The 12,993-nt window shown below is 48.9% G+C and overlaps 1 protein-coding gene and 1 non-coding gene across 2 annotated transcripts in view; one reads left to right on the forward strand and one right to left on the reverse strand.

Annotated features, from left to right (window-relative positions):
• Nucleotides 1-1,470: 1,470 nt before the first annotated feature.
• On the reverse strand, nt 1,471-1,553 carry LOC111547819. The gene has a single exon (XR_002733241.1).
• An 8,567-nt stretch (nt 1,554-10,120) lies between these two features.
• Nucleotides 10,121-12,993, forward strand: part of PAFAH2 (platelet activating factor acetylhydrolase 2) — a 43,372-nt gene continuing 40,499 nt past the window's right edge. Inside the window, exon 1 of the mRNA XM_026455950.1 lies at nt 10,121-10,252. The gene's annotated coding sequence lies outside the window, so the exon portion shown is untranslated. The remainder of the gene's footprint in view (nt 10,253-12,993) is intronic.

Below are 12,993 nucleotides of genomic sequence, written 5' to 3' on the forward strand. Positions count from 1 at the left end.
TGTTGTTGTCGTTGTTGTTTTTGAGGCAGACTTTTGCTCTGTCACCAAGGCTGGAGTGCAATGGAGCAATCATGGCTCACTGCAGCCTCTACCTCCTGGGCTCAAGCGATCCTCCCACCTCAGCTTCCCGAGTAGCTGGGACTATAGACGCGCACCACCACACGTGGCTAATTTTTTTTTTTTTTTTTTTTTTCCAGTTTTGTAGAGCCGGGCTTGGCAGCTCACGCCTGTAATCCCAGCACTTGGGAGGCTGAGGTGGGCGGATCACTTGAGGTCAGAAGTTTGAGACCAGCTTGGCCAACATGGTGAAACCCTGTCTCCACTAAAAATACAAAAATTATCCAGCTGTGGTGTGGTGGTGCATGCCTGTAGTCCCAGTTACTCAAGAGGCTGAGGCAGGAGAATCACTTGAACCCAGGAGGACATTGCACTCCAGCCTGAACAACAGAGTGAGGCTCTGTTTCAAAAAAAAAATTTCTGTAGAGACATGGTGTCGCCATGTTACCTGGGCTGGCCCCTCATCTTTTAACCAATACCCACCATGCCAGGTGCTGTGCTAGGCCCACAGAAATGAATAAGAAGGTACCCTCGCCCTCCAGGAGCCCACGGTCACATGCAGAGGGAGACCTGCACCCTGGTCACTTCATTGCAGGGTTATGTGTGCTGTCCTGGGGATGCCAACAAGTGCTAGAGAAGAACCTGGGAGTACAGAACAATCACCCAAAGAGGACATCCCAGAGAAAGTAACATCTCTACTGGGTTTGAAGAACGAGACAGGAAGCAGCCGGGAGAAGGGCAGCACAAACAAATGCACGAAAGGGGTTGAGCGCTCGGGTGTCTAGGGACTGGCTGATCACGTCGGGTGTGAAATGTGTCTAGGAACAAGCCAGTCACGTTGGGTGTGAAATGCATGGAGGTGGCTGAGTGCACGCGTGTCAAGGGACCAGCTGATCATGTTGGGTGTGAAATGCATGGAGGTGGCTGAGCACACGTGTGTCGAGGGACCGGCTGGTCACGTTGGATGTGAAGGGGGTGTGAATCTGCCTGGCTGAGGGAAATTGATCCAGATCTTGAATGGCTTCTGTAAGGCCTGCAACGTCTGTTGTGGAGGCTGCAAGCAATCCCAGAGGGATTTTATTTTATCTTATCTTATTTTGCCTGGCCTCAGTTCATTCTGTTTTTTTTTTTTTGAGATGGAGTCTCACTCTGTCGCCCAGGCTGGAGTGCAATGGCATGATCTCGGCTCACTGCAACCTCCACCTCCTGCGTTCAAGCAATTCTCTTGCCTCAGCCTCCTGAGTAGCTGGGATTACAGGTAGGTGCCAACACGCTCAACTAATTTTTTTGTATTTTTAGTAGAGATGGGATTTCAGCACGTTGGCCAGGCTGGTCTCCAACTCCTGACCTCAGGTGATCCGCCCACCTCAGCCTCCCAAAGTGCTAGGATTACAGGCATGAGCCACTGCACCCGGCCCTCAGTCGGTTTTTAGAACACCCTCCGTCACCTGGTTCCCAGAACTCAGACTGCACAATGGTGACTTCATCACTGGCCAGGGCTCACAGTTATTGCAGCAAAGGTGTCTCTATACTTCTCTCCCCTCCAGCCTCGCCAGCTGCCCCTCGCCTCTCCTGCCCCCATCCCGGGTCCCTGACTCCACTTTACCTGCCATATTTGTATAATTTTCTCAGGCTCCCAGCACGCATTGCCACCTACAATGGGATCTGATCATGGAAGGAAAACACTCCCCTGGGGACCTAAGAATGCCCTACCCTGCTACACATGCTGCACCCCATCTGCTGCCAACCCTTCTGCCCTGCCCCGTACCCAAAACCAGTGCTATGTCAGGCTAAGCCGTCTCCCTAGAAATTTTAAGCAGAGATTGGCACGATATTACTAGCAAGGTTTCCACCCCCACTCCCATTCTAACCCCATCCAATTTCTCCAAAGCTACTGAGAACTTGGTGCTCACCAAATCAGCTTATGTTCTGCAGGCTGGCAAGCCTTTACCAGGCATTTGATAGGCTTGATGATAACAAGGCTGGGGGCCAGGAAGAGAACATTAAGAGCAGGAATTCAGGCCTGCCTTGGCCTCTAGGCATCCCTGAACTGGCCCAGTTTCCAAGAATCATTTTTGATGAGAGATTCTCGGAAGCAGGACGGTGTTGAGGCCAAGTAAACTCCCAAAGGCCTGGAAGGAGCCAGAAAGCAGAAAGGGTAATGCTTCCCCTTCCCAGGTGGGAGTGAGCAGGATGACCAACTCCTTTCCTTGCAGGAAGCCTCCTCAACCTGGCTTCCTTCTGGGCTCCGTAGTCCCTTTTCCTCCCAGCCAGGGCTCTGGCAGCTGCCTTGGCAGATGCCCCCCATCTCTACACTTAGGCTTGGCAGACAGGGAATGTGACAGCAGCCTCAGAGAACTCAGTTTCCGTCCCTTCCCTCCAGCCAGGCATCAAGGTATGGTAGCAGAACAGGGAAATCCGAGTTCAATCCTGGTTTTGCCAGCCATTAATTGTAAGACCTTGGGTAAGTCACCTGGCCTCTGCGTACCTTGGTTTCTGAACCTGCAAACTGGGGGTGGAGCTACTGACCTCTCAGAATCATTGTGCCAACTGAATGAGCTCAGGTGTGCTGAGTGCTTAGCACAAACATGTTCCTTCCCAACATGAATGCTGGACACTGGCGTTTGGCATTCTTTGGGTGGAGTGGGGCCAGGGTGGTTATTGTCTGGACCACACAGAGTCAACCCATATTTTGGCAGAGAAGACAGCACTTGCAAAGGTATGCAGGGGTGACAGGCCATGGCAGGGTTGGAGAACATTATGTTCCCAAGCAGTTTGCTGTCCCTGGAGCAAGGGGTGACCAAGAATGAGGAGGTGGGAGATAAGTCAAAAAAGATAGCTAGGGTCAGGACATGAAGGGCTTGAGCCAGACTAAAAAGCTTAGCTCCACATGTACCCCTCAAACTTAAAAGTTGGAAAGAATGTAATTCCAGCACTGTGGGAGGCCGAGGCGGGCGGATCACAAGGTCAGGAGATCGAGACCACCCTGGCAAACACGGTGAAACCCTGTCTCTACTAAAAATACAAAAAAATAGCCAGGCGTGGTGGCAGGCGCCTGTAGTCCCAGCTACTCGGGAGGCTGATGCAGGAGAATGGCAGGAACCCAGAAGGCGGAGCTTGCAGTGAGCCGAGATCGCACCACTGCATTCCAGCCTGGGCAACAGAGCGAGACTTCATCTTAAAAAAAAAAAGTTGGAAAGAAGAAACTATATATATATATGTAAAAAATAAAAGGCTTAGGCTCCATCTCAGGCTTGCTGTCATGGGGTATGCAGTGAGGATTGTGGAATGTGATCCAGGCAGACCTAGCTGCAAATTTCAGTTCTGCCACTAGGTTGGGTGGCCTCGGGCAAGTCACTTAGTCTTAGCTTGAGTTCTCCCATCAGCAGATCCTGAGACTCAGGAGGTGCTGGAACTAAATTGCAGAGGTAATTTCAGGAAGCAGAAGTGGGGCATGGAGAAAGTAAGACCGGGAAGAGAAAAGGTAATAAAGGGTGCATAAATGTGTGGGTTGCTGCCAGGAGCACCCGGGCGCAGTTCTGCTGGAGACCCTCTGAGAGACAGTGTGAAATCATCCTATTTGATGGGGACATTGCTTGAGCCCAGGAGTTTGAGGCTGCAGTGAGCTCTGTTTGTGCCACTGCACTCCAGCCTGGGTGACAGAGCCAGACTCTGTTTCTTAATTTAAAGGGAAGGAAAGGGAAGTGAGGGGTAGGGAAGGAAAGGGAGGGGAGGGGAAGGGGAGGAGAGAAGAGGGGAAGGGGAGGGGAGGGAAAAAAAGAGAGAAAGGAAGGAAGGAAGGAAGGAAGGAAGGAAGGAAAGAAGGAAGGGAGGGAGGGAGGGAGGAAAAGAAAGAAAAACTCTTCTATATGAAGACGAGGAGGTTGGGCATTTAGGCACCAACTCTCTTGATGGTTGAAAGTTGCCCTTGGGGTACATAACACGCCTATTCCTCCTGGTTCATAAATACCTAAGAAAGCTCTGAGGCAAGGAAGCCAAGAGAAGCAGGCTTTTGTGTGGCAGAGCCCTGAGCATGCTGAAAACTACCACACTGGCAAGGGAACTTAGAGAAGGGATGAGGGGCTATGAGGCAGGTGTCAACACTGTCTGCTGTTACCTCTTTGAGCCTCTGCTTTCTCATCTGAAAAATGGAAAGGATATGACATACTTCATAAGAAGATTAAATGTAAAGTATTTGAAAGTTACCTAATGACACGGCTGACGCCTAGGAGATAATCAATAAATGGTAGGTATGCTTGGGCTCAGCTCAGACGCCAGCTCCTCAGAGAATCCTTCCCTCCCACCCTATTGAGAGTAGCTCACTCCCTTCATTCTCCATCAAAGCAGCATCCTATTTCCTGTGGAGCATTTAACATAGTATGTAATTATCTTGGTTATGTGTGTGTTTGGGGTTTTTTGTTTTTGTTTTAGAGACAAGGCCTCACTCTGTCACCCAGGCTGCAATGCAGTGTTGCAATCATAGCTCACTACAGCTTCAAACTCCTAGGCTCAAATTGTCCTTCCACTTCAGCCTAGGCACGCACTACCACACCCAGCTATTTTATTTTTAAATTTTTTATAAGACAGGGTCTCACTATGTTGCCCAGGCCAGTCTCAAACTCCAGGCCTCAAGTGATCCACCTGCCTCAGCTTCCCAAAGTGCTGGGATTCCAGGCGTGAGCCACCGTGCTCCACCTGTGTGTATTTGTTGAAATCTGTCTCTCTTCACTAGAATGAAAGCACCATGTGAGCGGGGAATTGATCCCTCTTATTCACTGCTTTATATGCAGCGCCACGCAAAATGCCTGGGACATACTAAGTGCTCAATACTTTTTTTTTTTTTTTTTTTGAGAAAGGGTCTCACTCTGTTGCCCAGGCTGGAATGCAGTGATGCGACCTCAGCTCACTGCAACCTCCGCCTCCCAGGTTCAAGCAATTCTCCTGCCTTAACCTCCCCAGTAGCTGGGATTACAGGTGCCCACCATCGTGCCTGGCTAATTTTTGTATTTTTAGTAGAGACGGGGTTTCGCCATGTTGGCCAGGCTGGCCTTGAAATCCTGACCTCAACTGATCTGCCTGCCTCGGCCCCCCAAAGTACTGGGATTACAGGCATGAGCCACCGCACCCCGGCCTCAATACATATTTTTTGAATGGAAAAATGATTACAATAGCAAAGGAAAGAAGGACAGTTCCTGTTCTTGACCTTTGTTAAGCAATTCTTGTTAACAAGGTGTTAAAAAGGATTCATTTGAACTCCACCTGGGTCCCAATGCTGATAACGACAAGGTGTAGCTATATGCAGAACCAGACCTAAGTCAGTTTCTCTGTCACTAGTGCATGGCCCACTGACATGTAGGCTATAATGCAAGAAAGAGCTAAGAGTACTGGTTTCCAGCTAAGGGCAAGGACATTTTGGGAGTGCTTATTTGAAGACAGTGATTTGAAAAGAATAAAGCTATTGTATAATTTTGCCTCTTTGTCTCTTCCCACAGTCAGAGTTATTGAGAAACTAATGAAGTTTTAGCTCCAGAACCTCTTCTCAGGCCCTGGAAGGAGACCTAGCAATGTGTTCCCAGGTCATATGTTTTGCAAATTTTGAAAAATATGTTTTTAAATTATCTTTCTTTCTTTCCTTTTTTTTTTTAGACAGATCTCACTCTGTCACCCAAGCTGGAGTGCAGGGGCGAGATCTCAGCTCACTACAGGCTCCACCTCCCCAGTAGCTGGGACTGCAGGCACACGCCTCCACACCCAGCTAATTTTTGTATTTTTAGTAGAGATGGGGTTTCATCATGTTGGTCAGTTTGGTTTCGAACTCCTAACCTCAGGTGATCCACCCACCTCGGCCTCCCAAAGTGCTGGGATTACAGGCATGAGCCACCGCACCCGGCCTACAATTCTTTTTTTTAAAGAGAGCCCCCCAAAACTGTATAAGTTTCAAGCCCCAAAACCTGGATCCATCTCGGCCCCCTTCCAAGTTCAAGCTGCTTAAGTAACCAGTGATCCATGTTTAGCTCATTAACCCTTGCAACAATTCCATAATATAAATACTATTGTCATTCCAATTTACAGATGAGGAAACTGAGGCTTGGAGAATAGTCATTGCCCAAGTTCTCACAGTTAGTAAGTGGTAGAGCTGGGATTTAAATTCAGCAGCCTGTCTCCAGAGACCAGACCCTTAGTGCTTGATAATGGTGTCTATTTGTTTTCTTGTCCATTTTCCCCACTAACTGGGAAGTCCCAAAGGACACAAAGGCAAATCATTTCTTTTTCTTTTTCTGAGTTGGAGTCTCATTCTGTTGCCAGGCTGGAGTGCAGTGGCGAGATTTCGGCTCACTGCAATCTCTGCCTCCTGGGTTCAAGCGATTCTCCTGCCTTGGCCTCCTGAGTAGCTGGGATTACAGGTGCGCGCCACCACACCCAGCTAATTTTTGTATTTTTAGTAGAGATGGGGTTTCACCATGTTGTCCAGGATGGTCTCAATCTCCTGACCTCGTGATCTGCCCTCCTCGGCCTCCCAAAGTGCTGGGGTTACAGGCGTGAGCCACCGTACCCGACCAAGACAAATCATTTCTACATGTCAAGCATGCAGCCCAGAAGAGATGTCACCATATGTTGGGATGTAAGAAAGAGGAAAGTAGCCCCCAAAGGCCAGGGGCAGCCTAACACTCACAGCCAGGCCTTGGCCTTGTCCTGTTGAACATAAACAACTTCACAGACCGTCAACAGCAGACAAGGCCACTCTGTGACTGTGATGGATCAAAACACAAACAGGACCACTCTGTCATCATGTCTGAACACAAACAAAAAATGGGTATGTCCAAACCACAAAAAAGACCAACCATCCCCGCGTCTCTGCTAAAATGAGAGACTGCTGCTTCTTACCTATGACAGCTTCAGCCTTGGTCTAGCCTCCCCTCCTTCTAGATACGTTTTATCCAGACCCCCAGTCATAGAATTACCCTTGCTCTTAACAGCATCCAATCCAAAGCCAAGCCCTGCTTCCTTAAACTCTCCCCAGATTATCTAACAAAAGCCCAAATTCTGTAAGTTCTTTCTTCCATCCTCCTACTGAGATGCACCCCCGTACCCATATTTCCCCATTGCTTGCATTCTCCCTTGCTGCAATGAGTAATTAATACAACTTGTTTAATTACAGGTATGTTTCCAGTGGTCTTTGACTGGAATGGCATCGACACAAGTATCACCTATCAGTGAGCATAAAATGTTATTGTCAACGTTTAAAAATGTTGCTTCTCAAAACTAGTTGATGATAAGAGAAGGAAAGTAGTTGTTCCTTCTGGACAATGGGTGGGGGTGATTGATTACAAACCGAGAAGCCAACCTTTTAGGATATTGGAAATGTTCTACATTTTGAAGTAAATGGTAGTTATAGCAAATGTTTTTAAGAAGTTAAAGTGTATATGTAAGATTAGTGCACATTACATACTCTACTGTATACCTGTTCTACCTTTATTTTAAAAGTTTTGTCCACTGGTGGCGCGTGGTGGCTCACACCTGTAATTCCAGCACTTTGGAAGGCCAAGGTGGGCAGATCACTTGAGGTCAAGAGTTCAAGATCAGCCTGACCAACATGGTGAAAACCCATCTCTACTCAAAATACAAAAATTAGTGGTAATGTGCCTGTAATCCCAGCTACTAGGGAGGCTGAGATAGGAGAACTGCTTGAACCCAGGAGGCAGAGGCTGCGGTGAGCCGTGATCCCACCACTGGACCACAGAGTGAGATTCTGTCCCTGTTCCTCCACCAAAAAAAAAAAAAAAAAAAAAAGGAAATCCAAAGTTGGTCACCCAAATACCAACCTGAAGCAATTTACCACCAAAGTAAAGGCCAGAGTTAGGATGGTAGCAGACAGCAGATTTGAAGAGAATTTTGGGCTACTGGAGGATGAGATCTATGATGAAAATGCTGGAAAATCAACCATTTGCTTAAAAGGTAAAGGCATTTGGGTTGTTTATCCTAGAAAAGACCGGATTGGAAGGAAGTGTAGTTAAACTCAACTGTTTTATTTTGCAACAGGGAAGAGTCAGATTGTGCCCAAGGAGGATCTTCCTAACTGTGACAAAGGACGTAAAGGAGGCGGTGACATGCCCATCCCTGGGAAATTTTTAACTCAGCTGGCCAGTAAATGGCTCCAGCATGGCCTGGTCTGGGAGTAGGAGACTGAAAGAAATGACCTCCAGCTGTCGATCTCATGACCAGGACTTCTGGCTTGTCCTGAGTGTTCTGGCCAGCTGCACAGCACGGATTAACGGGCCAAAGGGAGCCGCTCTCTGATCTGCACTAAGCTTTTCAGGTTCTGTGGCCGCCGCCATCAGCCACAGATTTAATGAGATCCGGGCTTAATTACCACAGTGCAGGGCTGCCAACACTCTCTCCTGATGACTTTATCTTGGCTGCTGGAAGGATGGGGGTGACAACAGTGTGTTGGCAAGAGAGGAGGGCCTAAAGCAGGGACTCTGGACCCTGGTGATTTAGGGGGATGTGTGCTGCAAGAGTGAGTGGCGGGGGCAACTGCAGGACTCAGTACCTGACCTCAAAGAGCTCATAATATGTCAAGAGTTAAGACCTCTAATCCAGGAGATATCCAAGGCAGTGTGAGTCAACTCACATGTGAGAGGCACACACAAATGTCGGCGGAAACTTTGGAGGCACGAACAAAGCTCCTAGAAGAGGAGGGCTGGAGGGTGGCGCGTGCCGCGTGGGGGGCATGTAAGCTGGGGAAGACCTTGAATGCCAGGCTAAGCAGTTGGGACTTCATTTCATAGGTAGTAGAGGGCCGTTGAACGTTTTTGAGCTGCCTGAACGATCCAAATTTCTTCTTCTTTTTTTTTTTTGAGACAGAGTCTCGCTCTATGGCCCAGGCTGGAGTGCAGTGGCGTGATCCCGGCTCACTGCAAGCTCCGCCTCCTGGGTTCACGCCATTCTCCTGCCTCAGCCTCCCGAGTAGCTGGGACTACAGGCGCCCGCCACCACGCCCGGCTAATTTTTTGTATTTTCAGTAGAGATGGGATTTCACCGTGTTAGCCAGGATGGTCTCGATTTCCTGACCTCGTGATCCGCCCACCTCAGTCTCCCAAAGTGCTGGGATTACAGGCGTGAGCCACCGTGCCCGGCTCCAAATTTCTTATAGAAGTTTACAGGACTCCTAAGGATGGGCTCTGCCTGACCCCCACTGCCCCAACTCCCACTGCCCCAAAAATAATCTCCTTCCATCCCTCACACTCAGCTGCAGCCAGCGCTGAACTTAATGCCATACTCTGAAACGTTCTTCACAGTCTCTGTACTCCTGGCTACGTTCTTTCCTTATATCGGGTCTCAATGTTAACATTCCTCCAAGAAGCCTTGCGGACACCGCCCCTTTCCCCCAAGCCTGGCCAGAGGCCCCTTTTCAAGGCTCCAACGCTTGCTGTGTCTCCCCATGAGATCACGGCTCTGTGCTGTCATTATTCATTGGTCTGCATTCTCTGCTAGACTGTGATTCTGTCGAGGCTAGGGGCGGTATCTTGTCCACCAGTGTCGCTAAGAACGAGCAAAAGACAGTAATGTGGGGTGGATGCGGCCCAGCAGATCACTCGGGTTCCTCCCCTTTCTCGGCCAGGGAGTCTTTTGAGGACAATAGAAAATCACAGGTGTCAACAGGTGCAGGCTGGTAGGGAATGTCCCCTTAATTTGAATGATCAGTCTGTTATTCTTACAGGAAGCAAAGTGTGCAGAAGACACAAAACAAACGCCGACCTCCTCCCACCTCCTTGAGAATAAAGCGAAGCTGGTGCCATTTCTAGGCACGCCTGAGGACTATTTGAGGAGGATGAGGCGGAGGGTTACGCACGGAACTACAAGAAAAACCCTCCGCTCGAGAGCAGAAATCGCGGCGGCGCCTTTTCAGGCCACCAGGGGGAGGAATCACACCGCATTCCGGGCCTTGGGCGGTTTCGCACGACCACGCGGAGCGGGGAGGTCGCGTAGAACCCTGGGAGTTGTAGTCTTAGGGTTGTAATGCGCAATCTCGCCCACTGCACATCGGGAGTTGTAGTTCTAGGTTGAGGAACGGGAAGTGATTCCAAGTGTCCCTGGAAACTACAACGACCAAAGGGCCACGGGTTCCTGGGCCGTTTCTCATTTCCGTTGAGTTCAACGTCTGGGGCTGCTTCTGAGGAATCAGCTTGACTGGGTAAGTTTAATTGAAGAAAACACCTATATGTTAATTGAGCTCCCTGCAGACTTTCGTATTCTGGCCCGGTTTGGGGCCTCGGCGTCTCTCAATCGTAGGAATTGCACATTAATCTTCGTCCTTTACGTTTCCTATTCAGACACCTGTAGCCACCCACCTTCTTGACCCTGCCACGGTCGCGTCGCACTTTTAACGGCCAGCCCCCCTGGAATCCCCACTGAGCTCCCGTCCCAGGACCCAGCCCCCGCAGCCCCACCTTGGATCTCACAGCCCTACCCTGATTCCTCGGCCTTACCCTGACCCTGCAGCCTCACCTCCCTGAATCCCGGGCTGCTGCTTTTTTTTTTTTTTTGAGACGGAGTCTCGCTCTGTCGCCCAGGCTGGAGTGCAGTGGCGCGATCTCGGCTCACTGCAAGCTCCGCCTCCCCGGTTCACGCCATTCTCCTGCCTCAGCCTCCCGAGTAGCTGGGACTACAGGCGCCCGCCACATTTTTTGTATTTTTAGTAGAAACGGGGTTTCACTGTGTTAGCCAGGATGGTCTCGATCTCCTGACCTCGTGATCCGCCCGTCTCAGCCTCCCAGAGTGCTGGGATTATAGGCGTGAGCCACCGTGCCCGGCCTCCCCGGGCTTCTTTATGCTCATCCACCCTTTGTGTACTTTACTCTTACTCTCAATTTTCTGTTTTTCACGGTGGTGGAAGAAGGGTCCTCATTCCTTCTTTCCGATCCGCGATTACCCTGGTGTCGAAGTAAGCAGACCCAGTTCTAGGCCAGCTCTGCCTCCTGCCCTCTGTGACCTTGGGCAAATCATACAAGTCTGGGACTCAGTTTCTTCCTCTCTAAAACGGAGATGACTGTTGCTCCATCAGTCTCAGGTGAGGAGTGTTGAGGAGCCAATAAGCTAGTATGTGTGAAGATGCCTTGTAAACTGTAAGACCCTCACGAGAGACAGATTATTTTTATCACAATTATTAATGCTCTGAAACACTCCTATCGGGGGCTCTTCTCTAGCTCTGCCACCTTGTTGCTCAAACCCATCCCTCCAGTGCTTGGTGTCTTCATTGTCTACCAGCTGGATGATATTTCTTCACTTCCTCCAGAGACCAAAGGTCAGGCCAATGAGCTTTTAGTCTTCAGAGAGCTTTATCTGAAAGGAAGCACCAGAGAAGTGCTTATCTTGGACTGTATCTTGAAATATCCACTGATGAAAGGGTTACACAGCTGGCAGAGCAGCAGTCCTCTGTTCACCAGAAACAGGGCCCCAGCAGGAGAGGACAGCTGCAACCTAAGCCCCATCCATTCCCTCTGGGCTCTTCTGGGCCTGTTCAGTAGACACTGGCTTTGGTAGGGGTGTCTGAGGCCTGAAAAGGCTGCTGGGAAAGAATCCGTTTTGCCAAAAGGCTTAATCCAGGAAAAATGAGAGACCTTGGCTAGGAAAGAGAGACATAACATTGTTAATTAGTTCCTAACATTTTATAAGCACTCAAAATGCACCAGGCCCTAGGCAATATTTTCACTTACGAAGTATCCATTTTACATATAAGGAACTTGAGAGGCCATGCACTTAAAATAATTATAGTTGCCTCCTATGGTTATAGTACCTTCTATCCATCGAGTGCTTTACATGTATTATTTAATCCTCATCAACAATCTCATGAGCAGTTACTATTTCTTTTTTTTTTTTTTTTTTTTGAGATGGAGTCTCGCTCTGTCGCCCAGGCTAGAGTGCAGTGGCGTGATCTCGGCTCACTGCAAGCTCCACCTCCCGGGTTCATGCCATTCTCCTGCCTCAGCCTCCCAAGTAGCTGGGACTACAGGCGCTTGCCACCACGCCCGGGTAATTTTTTGTATTTTTTTTTTGGAGAGACAGGGTTTCACCACATTAGCCAGGATGGTCTCGATCTCCTGATCAGGTGATCCGCCTGCCTTGGCCTCCCAAAGTACTGGGATTACAGGTGTGAGCCACTGCACCTGGCCCTTAGTTACTATTTCTTTTTGAGACAGGGCCTCACTCTGTCACCTGGGCTGAAGTGCAGTGGCACAATCTTGGCTTACTGTGGCCTCTGGCTCCCAAGCCCCAGCAATCCTCCTACCTCAGCCTCCTGAGTAACTGGGACTACAGTTGCATGCCACCACATCCAGCTAATTTTTTTCTTTTTTTAATTTTTTGTAGACACAGGATTTTGCCATATTGCCCAGGCTGGTCTTGAACTCCTGGACTCAAGCAATCCTTCCCACTTGATCTCCCAAAGTGCTGGGATTATAGGCATGAGACACCGTGTCTGGCTGTAGTTATTATTTCTGTTGTGAGAATAAATTATCAGAAGCTTAGAGTTTGAGGAACTTGTTCAAGATCACATAGCTAATAAGTGACGGGTAGAATTCAGAGTCATCAAAACCTTTTTCCCTCATTATACCATATAGCCTTATTTTTAAATCAAAAACAAAGATTAAAGAAGACTTGAGATGGGTTTAAATCAAAGCCAAATGAAGGAACATTTGTTGAGTCCCAACTATGCGGGGAAAGCATGCAGATAAACAGTTTGGCCTAGAAAAGCATATAAAACCCAGTCTTTACTCCTGGAGTAGATCTGAAGAGGTGAGGCATAAGTGTGCCAAAAATTAAATAGTATTCATTGGATAAATTAATTATTGAGACCAGCTGTATGCAGGGCACTACATTAAGTCTAGTGATAAGAACATGCTTCTGGGTGGCCTTGGGGATTATACCAAGTGAAAT

This window comes from Piliocolobus tephrosceles, chromosome 1, assembly GCF_002776525.5.
Source record: "Piliocolobus tephrosceles isolate RC106 chromosome 1, ASM277652v3, whole genome shotgun sequence".
NCBI classification, from domain to species: domain Eukaryota; kingdom Metazoa; phylum Chordata; class Mammalia; order Primates; family Cercopithecidae; genus Piliocolobus; species Piliocolobus tephrosceles.